Source organism: Salvelinus fontinalis, chromosome 3 (genome assembly GCF_029448725.1).
Source record: "Salvelinus fontinalis isolate EN_2023a chromosome 3, ASM2944872v1, whole genome shotgun sequence".
NCBI classification, from domain to species: domain Eukaryota; kingdom Metazoa; phylum Chordata; class Actinopteri; order Salmoniformes; family Salmonidae; genus Salvelinus; species Salvelinus fontinalis.
The window spans coordinates 66245033-66264268 of NC_074667.1; the positions used below are offsets into that span (position 1 = coordinate 66245033).

The window sequence follows — 19236 nt, forward strand, 5'->3', positions numbered from 1 at the left end:
TTCCACATCTGTCCTCTTCAGCCTTACCACATCTGTCCTCTTTAGCCTTTCCACATCTGTCCTCTTTAGCCTTACCACATCTGTCCTCTTCAGCCTTACCACATCTGTCCTCTAGCCTTACCACATCTGTCCTCTAGCCTTACCACATCTGTCCTCTAGCCTTACCACATCTGTCCTCTAGCCTTACCACATCTGTCCTCTAGCCTTACCACATCTGTCCTCTTTAGCCTTTCCACATCTGTCCTCTTTAGCCTTACCACATCTGTCCTCTAGCCTTACCACATCTGTCCTCTTTAGCCTTTCCACATCTGTCCTCTAGCCTTACCACATCTGTCCTCTTTAGCCTTTCCACATCTGTCCTCTAGCCTTACCACATCTGTCCTCTAGCCTTACCACATCTGTCCTCTAGCCTTACCACATCTGTCCTCTTCAGCCTTACCACATCTGTCCTCTTTAGCCTTACCACATCTGTCCTCTTCAGCCTTACCACATCTGTCCTCTTCAGCCTTACCACATCTGTCCTCTAGCCTTACCACATCTGTCCTCTTTAGCCTTTCCACATCTGTCCTCTTCAGCCTTACCACATCTGTCCTATTTAGCCTTACCACATCTGTCCTCTAGCCTTTCCACATCTGTCCTCTTTAGCCTTACCACATCTGTCCTCTTTAGCCTTTCCACATCTGTCCTCTAGCCTTACCACATCTGTCCTCTTTAGCCTTTCCACATCTGTCCTCTAGCCTTACCACATCTGTCCTCTTTAGCCTTACCACATCTGTCCTCTAGCCTTACCACATCTGTCCTCTAGCCTTACCACATCTGTCCTCTAGCCTTACCACATCTGTCCTCTTTAGCCTTTCCACATCTGTCCTCTTTAGCCTTACCACATCTGTCCTCTAGCCTTACCACATCTGTCCTCTTTAGCCTTTCCACATCTGTCCTCTAGCCTTACCACATCTGTCCTCTTTAGCCTTTCCACATCTGTCCTCTAGCCTTACCACATCTGTCCTCTTCAGCCTTACCACATCTGTCCTCTTTAGCCTTACCACATCTGTCCTCTAGCCTTACCACATCTGTCCTCTTTAGCCTTTCCACATCTGTCCTCTAGCCTTACCACATCTGTCCTCTTTAGCCTTACCACATCTGTCCTCTAGCCTTTCCACATCTGTCCTCTAGCCTTACCACATCTGTCCTCTTTAGCCTTACCACATCTGTCCTCTTCAGCCTTACCACATCTGTCCTCTTCAGCCTTTCCACATCTGTCCTCTTCAGCCTTACCACATCTGTCCTCTAGCCTTACCACATCTGTCCTCTTTAGCCTTACCACATCTGTCCTCTTCAGCCTTACCACATCTGTCCTCTTCAGCCTTTCCACATCTGTCCTCTTCAGCCTTACCACATCTGTCCTCTAGCCTTACCACATCTGTCCTCTAGCCTTACCACATCTGTCCTCTAGCCTTACCACATCTGTCCTCTAGCCTTACCACATCTGTCCTCTAGCCTTACCACATCTGTCCTCTAGCCTTTCCACATCTGTCCTCTAGCCTTACCACATCTGTCCTCTTTAGCCTTACCACATCTGTCCTCTTTAGCCTTACCACATCTGTCCTCTTTAGCCTTACCACATCTGTCCTCTTCAGCCTTACCACATCTGTCCTCTTTAGCCTTACCACATCTGTCCTCTTCAGCCTTACCACATCTGTCCTCTTTACATCTGTCCTCTTCAGCCTTACCACATCTGTCCTCTTTAGCATTTCCACATCTGTCCTCTAGCCTTACCACATCTGTCCTCTTTAGCCTTACCACATCTGTCCTCTTTAGCCTTTCCACATCTGTCCTCTTTAGCCTTACCACATCTGTCCTCTTTAGCCTTACCACATCTGTCCTCTTCAGCCTTACCACATCTGTCCTCTTTACATCTGTCCTCTTCAGCCTTACCACATCTGTCCTCTTTAGCCTTTCCACATCTGTCCTCTTCAGCCTTACCACATCTGTCCTCTAGCCTTACCACATCTGTCCTCTTTAGCCTTTCCACATCTGTCCTCTTTAGCCTTACCACATCTGTCCTCTAGCCTTACCACATCTGTCCTCTTTAGCCTTTCCACATCTGTCCTCTTTAGCCTTACCACATCTGTCCTCTTCAGCCTTTCCACATCTGTCCTCTTCAGCCTTACCACATCTGTCCTCTTTAGCCTTTCCACATCTGTCCTCTTTAGCCTTACCACATCTGTCCTCTAGCCTTACCACATCTGTCCTCTAGCCTTTCCACATCTGTCCTCTAGCCTTACCACATCTGTCCTCTTTAGCCTTACCACATCTGTCCTCTTCAGCCTTACCACATCTGTCCTCTTCAGCCTTTCCACATCTGTCCTCTTCAGCCTTACCACATCTGTCCTCTAGCCTTACCACATCTGTCCTCTTTAGCCTTACCACATCTGTCCTCTTCAGCCTTACCACATCTGTCCTCTTCAGCCTTTCCACATCTGTCCTCTTCAGCCTTACCACATCTGTCCTCTAGCCTTACCACATCTGTCCTCTTTAGCCTTACCACATCTGTCCTCTAGCCTTACCACATCTGTCCTCTAGCCTTACCACATCTGTCCTCTTCAGCCTTACCACATCTGTCCTCTAGCCTTACCACATCTGTCCTCTTTAGCCTTACCACATCTGTCCTCTAGCCTTACCACATCTGTCCTCTAGCCTTACCACATCTGTCCTCTTCAGCCTTACCACATCTGTCCTCTTTAGCCTTACCACATCTGTCCTCTTCAGCCTTACCACATCTGTCCTCTTCAGCCTTACCACATCTGTCCTCTAGCCTTACCACATCTGTCCTCTAGCCTTACCACATCTGTCCTCTTCAGCCTTACCACATCTGTCCTCTAGCCTTACCACATCTGTCCTCTTTAGCCTTACCACATCTGTCCTCTAGCCTTACCACATCTGTCCTCTTTAGCCTTACCACATCTGTCCTCTAGCCTTACCACATCTGTCCTCTAGCCTTACCACATCTGTCCTCTAGCCTTACCACATCTGTCCTCTAGCCTTACCACATCTGTCCTCTTCAGCCTTACCACATCTGTCCTCTTTAGCCTTACCACATCTGTCCTCTAGCCTTACCACATCTGTCCTCTTTAGCCTTACCACATCTGTCCTCTAGCCTTACCACATCTGTCCTCTAGCCTTTCCACATCTGTCCTCTTTAGCCTTACCACATCTGTCCTCTAGCCTTACCACATCTGTCCTCTAGCCTTACCACATCTGTCCTCTTTAGCCTTTCCACATCTGTCCTCTAGCCTTACCACATCTGTCCTCTAGCCTTTCCACATCTGTCCTCTTTAGCCTTACCACATCTGTCCTCTTTAGCCTTACCACATCTGTCCTCTTTAGCCTTTCCACATCTGTCCTCTAGCCTTACCACATCTGTCCTCTAGCCTTTCCACATCTGTCCTCTTTAGCCTTACCACATCTGTCCTCTTTAGCCTTACCACATCTGTCCTCTAGCCTTACCACATCTGTCCTCTTTAGCCTTACCACATCTGTCCTCTAGCCTTTCCACATCTGTCCTCTTTAGCCTTTCCACATCTGTCCTCTTTAGCCTTACCACATCTGTCCTCTAGCCTTACCACATCTGTCCTCTAGCCTTACCACATCTGTCCTCTTCAGCCTTACCACATCTGTCCTCTAGCCTTACCACATCTGTCCTATTTAGCCTTACCACATCTGTCCTCTTTAGCCTTACCACATCTGTCCTCTAGCCTTACCACATCTGTCCTCTAGCCTTACCACATCTGTCCTCTAGCCTTACCACATCTGTCCTCTTCAGCCTTACCACATCTGTCCTCTAGCCTTACCACATCTGTCCTCTAGCCTTACCACATCTGTCCTCTAGCCTTACCACATCTGTCCTCTAGCCTTACCACATCTGTCCTCTAGCCTTACCACATCTGTCCTCTAGCCTTACCACATCTGTCCTCTAGCCTTACCACATCTGTCCTCTAGCCTTACCACATCTGTCCTCTTTAGCCTTACCACATCTGTCCTCTTTAGCCTTACCACATCTGTCCTCTAGCCTTACCACATCTGTCCTCTAGCCTTACCACATCTGTCCTCTAGCCTTACCACATCTGTCCTCTAGCCTTACCACATCTGTCCTCTTCAGCCTTACCACATCTGTCCTCTTTACATCTGTCCTCTTCAGCCTTACCACATCTGTCCTCTTTAGCCTTTCCACATCTGTCCTCTTCAGCCTTACCACATCTGTCCTCTTTAGCCTTTCCACATCTGTCCTCTTTAGCCTTACCACATCTGTCCTCTAGCCTTACCACATCTGTCCTCTTCAGCCTTACCACATCTGTCCTCTTTACATCTGTCCTCTTCAGCCTTACCACATCTGTCCTCTTCAGCCTTACCACATCTGTCCTCTTTAGCCTTACCACATCTGTCCTCTTTAGCCTTACCACATCTGTCCTCTAGCCTTACCACATCTGTCCTCTTTAGCCTTACCACATCTGTCCTCTAGCCTTACCACATCTGTCCTCTTTAGCCTTACCACATCTGTCCTCTTCAGCCTTACCACATCTGTCCTCTTTAGCCTTACCACATCTGTCCTCTAGCCTTTCCACATCTGTCCTCTTTAGCCTTTCCACATCTGTCCTCTAGCCTTACCACATCTGTCCTCTTCAGCCTTACCACATCTGTCCTCTAGCCTTACCACATCTGTCCTCTTTAGCCTTACCACATCTGTCCTCTAGCCTTACCACATCTGTCCTCTAGCCTTACCACATCTGTCCTCTTCAGCCTTACCACATCTGTCCTCTAGCCTTACCACATCTGTCCTCTTTAGCCTTACCACATCTGTCCTCTAGCCTTACCACATCTGTCCTCTTTAGCCTTACCACATCTGTCCTCTAGCCTTACCACATCTGTCCTCTAGCCTTACCACATCTGTCCTCTTTAGCCTTACCACATCTGTCCTCTTTAGCCTTACCACATCTGTCCTCTAGCCTTACCACATCTGTCCTCTAGCCTTACCACATCTGTCCTCTAGCCTTACCACATCTGTCCTCTTTAGCCTTACCACATCTGTCCTCTAGCCTTACCACATCTGTCCTCTAGCCTTACCACATCTGTCCTCTTTAGCCTTACCACATCTGTCCTCTAGCCTTACCACATCTGTCCTCTTTAGCCTTACCACATCTGTCCTCTAGCCTTACCACATCTGTCCTCTTCAGCCTTACCACATCTGTCCTCTAGCCTTACCACATCTGTCCTCTTTAGCCTTACCACATCTGTCCTCTAGCCTTACCACATCTGTCCTCTTTAGCCTTACCACATCTGTCCTCTAGCCTTACCACATCTGTCCTCTAGCCTTACCACATCTGTCCTCTTTAGCCTTTCCACATCTGTCCTCTTTAGCCTTACCACATCTGTCCTCTAGCCTTACCACATCTGTCCTCTAGCCTTACCACATCTGTCCTCTTTAGCCTTACCACATCTGTCCTCTTCAGCCTTACCACATCTGTCCTCTTCAGCCTTACCACATCTGTCCTCTTCAGCCTTACCACATCTGTCCTCTAGCCTTACCACATCTGTCCTCTTTAGCCTTACCACATCTGTCCTCTTCAGCCTTACCACATCTGTCCTCTTCAGCCTTACCACATCTGTCCTCTTCAGCCTTACCACATCTGTCCTCTAGCCTTACCACATCTGTCCTCTTTAGCCTTACCACATCTGTCCTCTTCAGCCTTACCACATCTGTCCTCTAGCCTTACCACATCTGTCCTCTTTAGCCTTACCACATCTGTCCTCTAGCCTTACCACATCTGTCCTCTTTAGCCTTACCACATCTGTCCTCTAGCCTTACCACATCTGTCCTCTTAGCCTTACCACATCTGTCCTCTAGCCTTACCACATCTGTCCTCTTTAGCCTTACCACATCTGTCCTCTAGCCTTACCACATCTGTCCTCTAGCCTTACCACATCTGTCCTCTTTAGCCTTACCACATCTGTCCTCTAGCCTTACCACATCTGTCCTCTTCAGCCTTACCACATCTGTCCTCTTTAGCCTTACCACATCTGTCCTCTTCAGCCTTACCACATCTGTCCTCTAGCCTTACCACATCTGTCCTCTAGCCTTACCACATCTGTCCTCTAGCCTTACCACATCTGTCCTCTTTAGCCTTACCACATCTGTCCTCTAGCCTTTCCACATCTGTCCTCTAGCCTTACCACATCTGTCCTCTAGCCTTACCACATCTGTCCTCTTTAGCCTTACCACATCTGTCCTCTTCAGCCTTACCACATCTGTCCTCTAGCCTTACCACATCTGTCCTCTAGCCTTACCACATCTGTCCTCTTCAGCCTTACCACATCTGTCCTCTAGCCTTACCACATCTGTCCTCTAGCCTTACCACATCTGTCCTCTTTAGCCTTTCCACATCTGTCCTCTTTAGCCTTACCACATCTGTCCTCTAGCCTTACCACATCTGTCCTCTTTAGCCTTACCACATCTGTCCTCTAGCCTTACCACATCTGTCCTCTTCAACCTTACCACATCTGTCCTCTTCAGCCTTACCACATCTGTCCTCTAGCCTTACCACATCTGTCCTCTTCAGCCTTACCACATCTGTCCTCTTTAGCCTTACCACATCTGTCCTCTTCAGCCTTACCACATCTGTCCTCTAGCCTTACCACATCTGTCCTCTAGCCTTACCACATCTGTCCTCTTAGCCTTACCACATCTGTCCTCTTAGCCTTACCACATCTGTCCTCTTAGCCTTACCACATCTGTCCTCTAGCCTTACCACATCTGTCCTCTAGCCTTACCACATCTGTCCTCTAGCCTTACCACATCTGTCCTCTTTAGCCTTACCACATCTGTCCTCTAGCCTTACCACATCTGTCCTCTAGCCTTTCCACATCTGTCCTCTAGCCTTACCACATCTGTCCTCTTTAGCCTTACCACATCTGTCCTCTAGCCTTACCACATCTGTCCTCTAGCCTTACCACATCTGTCCTCTAGCCTTACCACATCTGTCCTCTTAGCCTTACCACATCTGTCCTCTTTAGCCTTACCACATCTGTCCTCTAGCCTTACCACATCTGTCCTCTAGCCTTACCACATCTGTCCTCTAGCCTTACCACATCTGTCCTCTTAGCCTTACCACATCTGTCCTCTAGCCTTACCACATCTGTCCTCTAGCCTTACCACATCTGTCCTCTAGCCTTACCACATCTGTCCTCTTTAGCCTTACCACATCTGTCCTCTAGCCTTACCACATCTGTCCTCTAGCCTTACCACATCTGTCCTCTAGCCTTACCACATCTGTCCTCTTAGCCTTACCACATCTGTCCTCTTAGCCTTACCACATCTGTCCTCTTAGCCTTACCACATCTGTCCTCTTAGCCTTACCACATCTGTCCTCTTAGCCTTACCACATCTGTCCTCTTCAGCCTTACCACATCTGTCCTCTAGCCTTACCACATCTGTCCTCTAGCCTTACCACATCTGTCCTCTAGCCTTACCACATCTGTCCTCTAGCCTTACCACATCTGTCCTCTAGCCTTACCACATCTGTCCTCTAGCCTTACCACATCTGTCCTCTAGCCTTACCACATCTGTCCTCTAGCCTTACCACATCTGTCCTCTAGCCTTACCACATCTGTCCTCTAGCCTTACCACATCTGTCCTCTAGCCTTACCACATCTGTCCTCTTTAGCCTTACCACATCTGTCCTCTAGCCTTACCACATCTGTCCTCTTTAGCCTTACCACATCTGTCCTCTAGCCTTACCACATCTGTCCTCTAGCCTTACCACATCTGTCCTCTAGCCTTACCACATCTGTCCTCTAGCCTTACCACATCTGTCCTCTAGCCTTTCCACATCTGTCCTCTAGCCTTACCACATCTGTCCTCTAGCCTTACCACATCTGTCCTCTTAGCCTTACCACATCTGTCCTCTAGCCTTACCACATCTGTCCTCTTAGCCTTACCACATCTGTCCTCTAGCCTTACCACATCTGTCCTCTTAGCCTTACCACATCTGTCCTCTAGCCTTACCACATCTGTCCTCTAGCCTTACCACATCTGTCCTCTTCAGCCTTACCACATCTGTCCTCTAGCCTTACCACATCTGTCCTCTTTAGCCTTTCCACATCTGTCCTCTTAGCCTTACCACATCTGTCCTCTTCAGCCTTACCACATCTGTCCTCTAGCCTTACCACATCTGTCCTCTAGCCTTACCACATCTGTCCTCTAGCCTTACCACATCTGTCCTCTTTAGCCTTACCACATCTGTCCTCTTCAGCCTTACCACATCTGTCCTCTAGCCTTACCACATCTGTCCTCTAGCCTTACCACATCTGTCCTCTAGCCTTACCACATCTGTCCTCTTCAGCCTTACCACATCTGTCCTCTAGCCTTACCACATCTGTCCTCTAGCCTTACCACATCTGTCCTCTTTAGCCTTACCACATCTGTCCTCTAGCCTTACCACATCTGTCCTCTTTAGCCTTACCACATCTGTCCTCTAGCCTTACCACATCTGTCCTCTAGCCTTACCACATCTGTCCTCTAGCCTTACCACATCTGTCCTCTTTAGCCTTACCACATCTGTCCTCTAGCCTTACCACATCTGTCCTCTTAGCCTTACCACATCTGTCCTCTTCAGCCTTACCACATCTGTCCTCTTTAGCCTTACCACATCTGTCCTCTAGCCTTACCACATCTGTCCTCTTAGCCTTTCCACATCTGTCCTCTAGCCTTACCACATCTGTCCTCTTCAGCCTTACCACATCTGTCCTCTAGCCTTACCACATCTGTCCTCTTTAGCCTTACCACATCTGTCCTCTAGCCTTACCACATCTGTCCTCTAGCCTTACCACATCTGTCCTCTTCAGCCTTACCACATCTGTCCTCTTCAGCCTTACCACATCTGTCCTCTTTAGCCTTACCACATCTGTCCTCTAGCCTTACCACATCTGTCCTCTTTAGCCTTACCACATCTGTCCTCTAGCCTTACCACATCTGTCCTCTTAGCCTTACCACATCTGTCCTCTTAGCCTTACCACATCTGTCCTCTTAGCCTTACCACATCTGTCCTCTAGCCTTACCACATCTGTCCTCTAGCCTTACCACATCTGTCCTCTAGCCTTACCACATCTGTCCTCTTTAGCCTTACCACATCTGTCCTCTAGCCTTACCACATCTGTCCTCTAGCCTTACCACATCTGTCCTCTTTAGCCTTACCACATCTGTCCTCTAGCCTTACCACATCTGTCCTCTTTAGCCTTACCACATCTGTCCTCTAGCCTTACCACATCTGTCCTCTTCAGCCTTACCACATCTGTCCTCTAGCCTTACCACATCTGTCCTCTTAGCCTTACCACATCTGTCCTCTAGCCTTACCACATCTGTCCTCTTAGCCTTACCACATCTGTCCTCTAGCCTTACCACATCTGTCCTCTAGCCTTACCACATCTGTCCTCTTAGCCTTACCACATCTGTCCTCTTAGCCTTACCACATCTGTCCTCTAGCCTTACCACATCTGTCCTCTAGCCTTACCACATCTGTCCTCTTAGCCTTACCACATCTGTCCTCTTCAGCCTTACCACATCTGTCCTCTTAGCCTTACCACATCTGTCCTCTTCAGCCTTACCACATCTGTCCTCTAGCCTTACCACATCTGTCCTCTTAGCCTTACCACATCTGTCCTCTTCAGCCTTACCACATCTGTCCTCTAGCCTTACCACATCTGTCCTCTTTAGCCTTACCACATCTGTCCTCTAGCCTTACCACATCTGTCCTCTTAGCCTTACCACATCTGTCCTCTAGCCTTACCACATCTGTCCTCTTAGCCTTACCACATCTGTCCTCTTAGCCTTACCACATCTGTCCTCTAGCCTTACCACATCTGTCCTCTTTAGCCTTACCACATCTGTCCTCTAGCCTTACCACATCTGTCCTCTAGCCTTACCACATCTGTCCTCTAGCCTTACCACATCTGTCCTCTAGCCTTACCACATCTGTCCTCTTAGCCTTACCACATCTGTCCTCTTTAGCCTTACCACATCTGTCCTCTTAGCCTTACCACATCTGTCCTCTAGCCTTACCACATCTGTCCTCTAGCCTTACCACATCTGTCCTCTAGCCTTACCACATCTGTCCTCTTTAGCCTTACCACATCTGTCCTCTAGCCTTACCACATCTGTCCTCTAGCCTTACCACATCTGTCCTCTAGCCTTACCACATCTGTCCTCTTTAGCCTTACCACATCTGTCCTCTTCAGCCTTACCACATCTGTCCTCTAGCCTTACCACATCTGTCCTCTAGCCTTACCACATCTGTCCTCTTCAGCCTTACCACATCTGTCCTCTAGCCTTACCACATCTGTCCTCTAGCCTTACCACATCTGTCCTCTTTAGCCTTACCACATCTGTCCTCTTAGCCTTACCACATCTGTCCTCTAGCCTTACCACATCTGTCCTCTTAGCCTTACCACATCTGTCCTCTAGCCTTACCACATCTGTCCTCTTAGCCTTACCACATCTGTCCTCTTCAGCCTTACCACATCTGTCCTCTAGCCTTACCACATCTGTCCTCTAGCCTTACCACATCTGTCCTCTTAGCCTTACCACATCTGTCCTCTTCAGCCTTACCACATCTGTCCTCTAGCCTTACCACATCTGTCCTCTAGCCTTACCACATCTGTCCTCTTCAGCCTTACCACATCTGTCCTCTTTAGCCTTACCACATCTGTCCTCTAGCCTTACCACATCTGTCCTCTAGCCTTACCACATCTGTCCTCTAGCCTTACCACATCTGTCCTCTTAGCCTTACCACATCTGTCCTCTAGCCTTACCACATCTGTCCTCTAGCCTTACCACATCTGTCCTCTAGCCTTACCACATCTGTCCTCTAGCCTTACCACATCTGTCCTCTTTAGCCTTACCACATCTGTCCTCTAGCCTTACCACATCTGTCCTCTTAGCCTTACCACATCTGTCCTCTTAGCCTTACCACATCTGTCCTCTTTAGCCTTACCACATCTGTCCTCTAGCCTTACCACATCTGTCCTCTAGCCTTACCACATCTGTCCTCTAGCCTTACCACATCTGTCCTCTTTAGCCTTACCACATCTGTCCTCTAGCCTTACCACATCTGTCCTCTAGCCTTACCACATCTGTCCTCTTAGCCTTACCACATCTGTCCTCTAGCCTTACCACATCTGTCCTCTTTAGCCTTACCACATCTGTCCTCTAGCCTTACCACATCTGTCCTCTTCAGCCTTACCACATCTGTCCTCTAGCCTTACCACATCTGTCCTCTTTAGCCTTACCACATCTGTCCTCTAGCCTTACCACATCTGTCCTCTTAGCCTTACCACATCTGTCCTCTAGCCTTACCACATCTGTCCTCTAGCCTTACCACATCTGTCCTCTTAGCCTTACCACATCTGTCCTCTTAGCCTTACCACATCTGTCCTCTAGCCTTACCACATCTGTCCTCTAGCCTTACCACATCTGTCCTCTTTAGCCTTACCACATCTGTCCTCTTAGCCTTACCACATCTGTCCTCTTAGCCTTACCACATCTGTCCTCTTCAGCCTTACCACATCTGTCCTCTAGCCTTACCACATCTGTCCTCTTAGCCTTACCACATCTGTCCTCTTCAGCCTTACCACATCTGTCCTCTTAGCCTTACCACATCTGTCCTCTTAGCCTTACCACATCTGTCCTCTAGCCTTACCACATCTGTCCTCTTTAGCCTTACCACATCTGTCCTCTTCAGCCTTACCACATCTGTCCTCTAGCCTTACCACATCTGTCCTCTTAGCCTTACCACATCTGTCCTCTAGCCTTACCACATCTGTCCTCTTAGCCTTACCACATCTGTCCTCTAGCCTTACCACATCTGTCCTCTTAGCCTTACCACATCTGTCCTCTTAGCCTTACCACATCTGTCCTCTAGCCTTACCACATCTGTCCTCTTAGCCTTACCACATCTGTCCTCTAGCCTTACCACATCTGTCCTCTAGCCTTACCACATCTGTCCTCTAGCCTTACCACATCTGTCCTCTAGCCTTACCACATCTGTCCTCTTCAGCCTTACCACATCTGTCCTCTTTAGCCTTACCACATCTGTCCTCTTCAGCCTTACCACATCTGTCCTCTAGCCTTACCACATCTGTCCTCTAGCCTTACCACATCTGTCCTCTAGCCTTACCACATCTGTCCTCTTTAGCCTTACCACATCTGTCCTCTAGCCTTTCCACATCTGTCCTCTAGCCTTACCACATCTGTCCTCTAGCCTTACCACATCTGTCCTCTTAGCCTTACCACATCTGTCCTCTTCAGCCTTACCACATCTGTCCTCTAGCCTTACCACATCTGTCCTCTAGCCTTACCACATCTGTCCTCTTCAGCCTTACCACATCTGTCCTCTAGCCTTACCACATCTGTCCTCTAGCCTTACCACATCTGTCCTCTTAGCCTTACCACATCTGTCCTCTTAGCCTTACCACATCTGTCCTCTAGCCTTACCACATCTGTCCTCTTAGCCTTACCACATCTGTCCTCTAGCCTTACCACATCTGTCCTCTTAGCCTTACCACATCTGTCCTCTTAGCCTTACCACATCTGTCCTCTAGCCTTACCACATCTGTCCTCTTAGCCTTACCACATCTGTCCTCTTAGCCTTACCACATCTGTCCTCTTCAGCCTTACCACATCTGTCCTCTAGCCTTACCACATCTGTCCTCTAGCCTTACCACATCTGTCCTCTTAGCCTTACCACATCTGTCCTCTTAGCCTTACCACATCTGTCCTCTAGCCTTACCACATCTGTCCTCTAGCCTTACCACATCTGTCCTCTAGCCTTACCACATCTGTCCTCTTAGCCTTACCACATCTGTCCTCTAGCCTTACCACATCTGTCCTCTAGCCTTACCACATCTGTCCTCTAGCCTTACCACATCTGTCCTCTTAGCCTTACCACATCTGTCCTCTAGCCTTACCACATCTGTCCTCTAGCCTTACCACATCTGTCCTCTAGCCTTACCACATCTGTCCTCTTAGCCTTACCACATCTGTCCTCTTAGCCTTACCACATCTGTCCTCTAGCCTTACCACATCTGTCCTCTAGCCTTACCACATCTGTCCTCTAGCCTTACCACATCTGTCCTCTTAGCCTTACCACATCTGTCCTCTAGCCTTACCACATCTGTCCTCTAGCCTTACCACATCTGTCCTCTAGCCTTACCACATCTGTCCTCTTAGCCTTACCACATCTGTCCTCTAGCCTTACCACATCTGTCCTCTAGCCTTACCACATCTGTCCTCTAGCCTTACCACATCTGTCCTCTTAGCCTTACCACATCTGTCCTCTTAGCCTTACCACATCTGTCCTCTTAGCCTTACCACATCTGTCCTCTTAGCCTTACCACATCTGTCCTCTTAGCCTTACCACATCTGTCCTCTTCAGCCTTACCACATCTGTCCTCTAGCCTTACCACATCTGTCCTCTAGCCTTACCACATCTGTCCTCTAGCCTTACCACATCTGTCCTCTAGCCTTACCACATCTGTCCTCTAGCCTTACCACATCTGTCCTCTAGCCTTACCACATCTGTCCTCTAGCCTTACCACATCTGTCCTCTAGCCTTACCACATCTGTCCTCTAGCCTTACCACATCTGTCCTCTAGCCTTACCACATCTGTCCTCTAGCCTTACCACATCTGTCCTCTTAGCCTTACCACATCTGTCCTCTAGCCTTACCACATCTGTCCTCTTAGCCTTACCACATCTGTCCTCTAGCCTTACCACATCTGTCCTCTAGCCTTACCACATCTGTCCTCTAGCCTTACCACATCTGTCCTCTAGCCTTACCACATCTGTCCTCTAGCCTTACCACATCTGTCCTCTAGCCTTACCACATCTGTCCTCTAGCCTTACCACATCTGTCCTCTTAGCCTTACCACATCTGTCCTCTAGCCTTACCACATCTGTCCTCTAGCCTTACCACATCTGTCCTCTTAGCCTTACCACATCTGTCCTCTTAGCCTTACCACATCTGTCCTCTTAGCCTTACCACATCTGTCCTCTAGCCTTACCACATCTGTCCTCTTAGCCTTACCACATCTGTCCTCTAGCCTTACCACATCTGTCCTCTTAGCCTTACCACATCTGTCCTCTTAGCCTTACCACATCTGTCCTCTTAGCCTTACCACATCTGTCCTCTAGCCTTACCACATCTGTCCTCTAGCCTTACCACATCTGTCCTCTAGCCTTACCACATCTGTCCTCTTAGCCTTACCACATCTGTCCTCTTCAGCCTTACCACATCTGTCCTCTAGCCTTACCACATCTGTCCTCTAGCCTTACCACATCTGTCCTCTAGCCTTACCACATCTGTCCTCTAGCCTTACCACATCTGTCCTCTTAGCCTTACCACATCTGTCCTCTTCAGCCTTACCACATCTGTCCTCTAGCCTTACCACATCTGTCCTCTAGCCTTACCACATCTGTCCTCTTAGCCTTACCACATCTGTCCTCTTAGCCTTACCACATCTGTCCTCTTAGCCTTACCACATCTGTCCTCTAGCCTTACCACATCTGTCCTCTAGCCTTACCACATCTGTCCTCTTAGCCTTACCACATCTGTCCTCTTAGCCTTACCACATCTGTCCTCTTCAGCCTTACCACATCTGTCCTCTAGCCTTACCACATCTGTCCTCTTTAGCCTTACCACATCTGTCCTCTAGCCTTACCACATCTGTCCTCTAGCCTTACCACATCTGTCCTCTTAGCCTTACCACATCTGTCCTCTAGCCTTACCACATCTGTCCTCTTAGCCTTACCACATCTGTCCTCTTAGCCTTACCACATCTGTCCTCTTAGCCTTACCACATCTGTCCTCTTAGCCTTACCACATCTGTCCTCTTAGCCTTACCACATCTGTCCTCTTAGCCTTACCACATCTGTCCTCTTAGCCTTACCACATCTGTCCTCTAGCCTTACCACATCTGTCCTCTTAGCCTTACCACATCTGTCCTCTTAGCCTTACCACATCTGTCCTCTAGCCTTACCACATCTGTCCTCTTAGCCTTACCACATCTGTCCTCTAGCCTTACCACATCTGTCCTCTAGCCTTACCACATCTGTCCTCTAGCCTTACCACATCTGTCCTCTTCAGCCTTACCACATCTGTCCTCTAGCCTTACCACATCTGTCCTCTTAGCCTTACCACATCTGTCCTCTTAGCCTTACCACATCTGTCCTCTTCAGCCTTACCACATCTGTCCTCTTCAGCCTTACCACATCTGTCCTCTAGCCTTACCACATCTGTCCTCTTAGCCTTACCACATCTGTCCTCTTAGCCTTACCACATCTGTCCTCTTAGCCTTACCACATCTGTCCTCTAGCCTTACCACATCTGTCCTCTTAGCCTTACCACATCTGTCCTCTTAGCCTTACCACATCTGTCCTCTAGCCTTACCACATCTGTCCTCTTAGCCTTACCACATCTGTCCTCTAGCCTTACCACATCTGTCCTCTTCAGCCTTACCACATCTGTCCTCTAGCCTTACCACATCTGTCCTCTAGCCTTACCACATCTGTCCTCTTAGCCTTACCACATCTGTCCTCTAGCCTTACCACATCTGTCCTCTTCAGCCTTACCACATCTGTCCTCTTAGCCTTACCACATCTGTCCTCTAGCCTTACCACATCTGTCCTCTAGCCTTACCACATCTGTCCTCTTAGCCTTACCACATCTGTCCTCTTCAGCCTTACCACATCTGTCCTCTTAGCCTTACCACATCTGTCCTCTAGCCTTACCACATCTGTCCTCTAGCCTTACCACATCTGTCCTCTAGCCTTACCACATCTGTCCTCTAGCCTTACCACATCTGTCCTCTAGCCTTACCACATCTGTCCTCTAGCCTTACCACATCTGTCCTCTTAGCCTTACCACATCTGTCCTCTTAGCCTTACCACATCTGTCCTCTAGCCTTACCACATCTGTCCTCTTCAGCCTTACCACATCTGTCCTCTAGCCTTACCACATCTGTCCTCTAGCCTTACCACATCTGTCCTCTAGCCTTACCACATCTGTCCTCTTAGCCTTACCACATCTGTCCTCTTAGCCTTACCACATCTGTCCTCTAGCCTTACCACATCTGTCCTCTAGCCTTACCACATCTGTCCTCTAGCCTTACCACATCTGTCCTCTAGCCTTACCACATCTGTCCTCTAGCCTTACCACATCTGTCCTCTAGCCTTACCACATCTGTCCTCTAGCCTTACCACATCTGTCCTCTAGCCTTACCACATCTGTCCTCTAGCCTTACCACATCTGTCCTCTAGCCTTACCACATCTGTCCTCTAGCCTTACCACATCTGTCCTCTAGCCTTACCACATCTGTCCTCTTAGCCTTACCACATCTGTCCTCTTAGCCTTACCACATCTGTCCTCTAGCCTTACCACATCTGTCCTCTTCAGCCTTACCACATCTGTCCTCTAGCCTTACCACATCTGTCCTCTAGCCTTACCACATCTGTCCTCTAGCCTTACCACATCTGTCCTCTAGCCTTACCACATCTGTCCTCTTAGCCTTACCACATCTGTCCTCTTAGCCTTACCACATCTGTCCTCTAGCCTTACCACATCTGTCCTCTTAGCCTTACCACATCTGTCCTCTAGCCTTACCACATCTGTCCTCTAGCCTTACCACATCTGTCCTCTTAGCCTTACCACATCTGTCCTCTAGCCTTACCACATCTGTCCTCTAGCCTTACCACATCTGTCCTCTAGCCTTACCACATCTGTCCTCTTCAGCCTTACCACATCTGTCCTCTAGCCTTACCACATCTGTCCTCTAGCCTTACCACATCTGTCCTCTTTAGCCTTACCACATCTGTCCTCTAGCCTTACCACATCTGTCCTCTAGCCTTACCACATCTGTCCTCTAGCCTTACCACATCTGTCCTCTTCAGCCTTACCACATCTGTCCTCTTAGCCTTACCACATCTGTCCTCTTAGCCTTACCACATCTGTCCTCTTAGCCTTACCACATCTGTCCTCTTAGCCTTACCACATCTGTCCTCTTCAGCCTTACCACATCTGTCCTCTAGCCTTACCACATCTGTCCTCTTTAGCCTTACCACATCTGTCCTCTAGCCTTACCACATCTGTCCTCTTAGCCTTACCACATCTGTCCTCTAGCCTTACCACATCTGTCCTCTAGCCTTACCACATCTGTCCTCTTCAGCCTTACCACATCTGTCCTCTTCAGCCTTACCACATCTGTCCTCTAGCCTTTCCACATCTGTCCTCTTTAGCCTTACCACATCTGTCCTCTTTAGCCTTACCACATCTGTCCTCTAGCCTTACCACATCTGTCCTCTAGCCTTACCACATCTGTCCTCTAGCCTTACCACATCTGTCCTCTAGCCTTACCACATCTGTCCTCTAGCCTTACCACATCTGTCCTCTAGCCTTACCACATCTGTCCTCTAGCCTTACCACATCTGTCCTCTAGCCTTACCACATCTGTCCTCTAGCCTTACCACATCTGTCCTCTAGCCTTACCACATCTGTCCTCTTCAGCCTTACCACATCTGTCCTCTTTAGCCTTTCCACATCTGTCCTCTTTAGCCTTACCACATCTGTCCTCTAGCCTTACCACATCTGTCCTCTAGCCTTACCACATCTGTCCTCTTAGCCTTACCACATCTGTCCTCTTCAGCCTTACCACATCTGTCCTCTAGCCTTACCACATCTGTCCTCTAGCCTTACCACATCTGTCCTCTAGCCTTACCACATCTGTCCTCTAGCCTTACCACATCTGTCCTCTAGCCTTACCACATCTGTCCTCTTTAGCCTTACCACATCTGTCCTCTAGCCTTACCACATCTGTCCTCTTCAGCCTTACCACATCTGTCCTCTAGCCTTACCACATCTGTCCTCTTTAGCCTTACCACATCTGTCCTCTTTAGCCTTACCACATCTGTCCTCTAGCCTTACCACATCTGTCCTCTTCAGCCTTACCACATCTGTCCTCTAGCCTTACCACATCTGTCCTCTTTAGCCTTACCACATCTGTCCTCTAGCCTTACCACATCTGTCCTCTTTAGCCTTACCACATCTGTCCTCTAGCCTTACCACATCTGTCCTCTTTAACCTTACCACATCTGTCCTCTAGCCTTACCACATCTGTCCTCTTTAGCCTTACCACATCTGTCCTCTAGCCTTACCACATCTGTCCTCTAGCCTTACCACATCTGTCCTCTAGCCTTACCACATCTGTCCTCTTTAGCCTTACCACATCTGTCCTCTAGCCTTACCACATCTGTCCTCTAGCCTTACCACATCTGTCCTCTAGCCTTACCACATCTGTCCTCTAGCCTTACCACATCTGTCCTCTTCAGCCTTACCACATCTGTCCTCTAGCCTTACCACATCTGTCCTCTTTAGCCTTTCCACATCTGTCCTCTAGCCTTACCACATCTGTCCTCTTTAGCCTTACCACATCTGTCCTCTTCAGCCTTACCACATCTGTCCTCTAGCCTTACCACATCTGTCCTCTTTAGCCTTACCACATCTGTCCTCTTTAGCCTTACCACATCTGTCCTCTTTACATCTGTCCTCTAGCCTTACCACATCTGTCCTCTTAGCCTTACCACATCTGTCCTCTAGCCTTACCACATCTGTCCTCTTCAGCCTTACCACATCTGTCCTCTTAGCCTTACCACATCTGTCCTCTTTAGCCTTACCACATCTGTCCTCTTCAGCCTTACCACATCTGTCCTCTAGCCTTACCACATCTGTCCTCTAGCCTTACCACATCTGTCCTCTTTAGCCTTACCACATCTGTCCTCTTTACATCTGTCCTCTAGCCTTACCACATCTGTCCTCTAGCCTTACCACATCTGTCCTCTAGCCTTACCACATCTGTCCTCTTTAGCCTTACCACATCTGTCCTCTTTAGCCTTACCACATCTGTCCTCTTAGCCTTACCACATCTGTCCTCTAGCCTTACCACATCTGTCCTCTTAGCCTTACCACATCTGTCCTCTTCAGCCTTACCACATCTGTCCTCTTTAGCCTTACCACATCTGTCCTCTAGCCTTACCACATCTGTCCTCTAGCCTTACCACATCTGTCCTCTAGCCTTACCACATCTGTCCTCTAGCCTTACCACATCTGTCCTCTTAGCCTTACCACATCTGTCCTCTTC

At 48.8% G+C, this 19236-nt stretch overlaps 1 protein-coding gene across 2 annotated transcripts in view; it reads left to right on the forward strand.

Moving 5' to 3' along the window:
- LOC129851352 (lysine-specific demethylase phf2-like) overlaps positions 1 to 19236 on the forward strand; it is a 163425-nt gene that overhangs the window by 82229 nt on the left and 61960 nt on the right. The window lies entirely within an intron of this gene.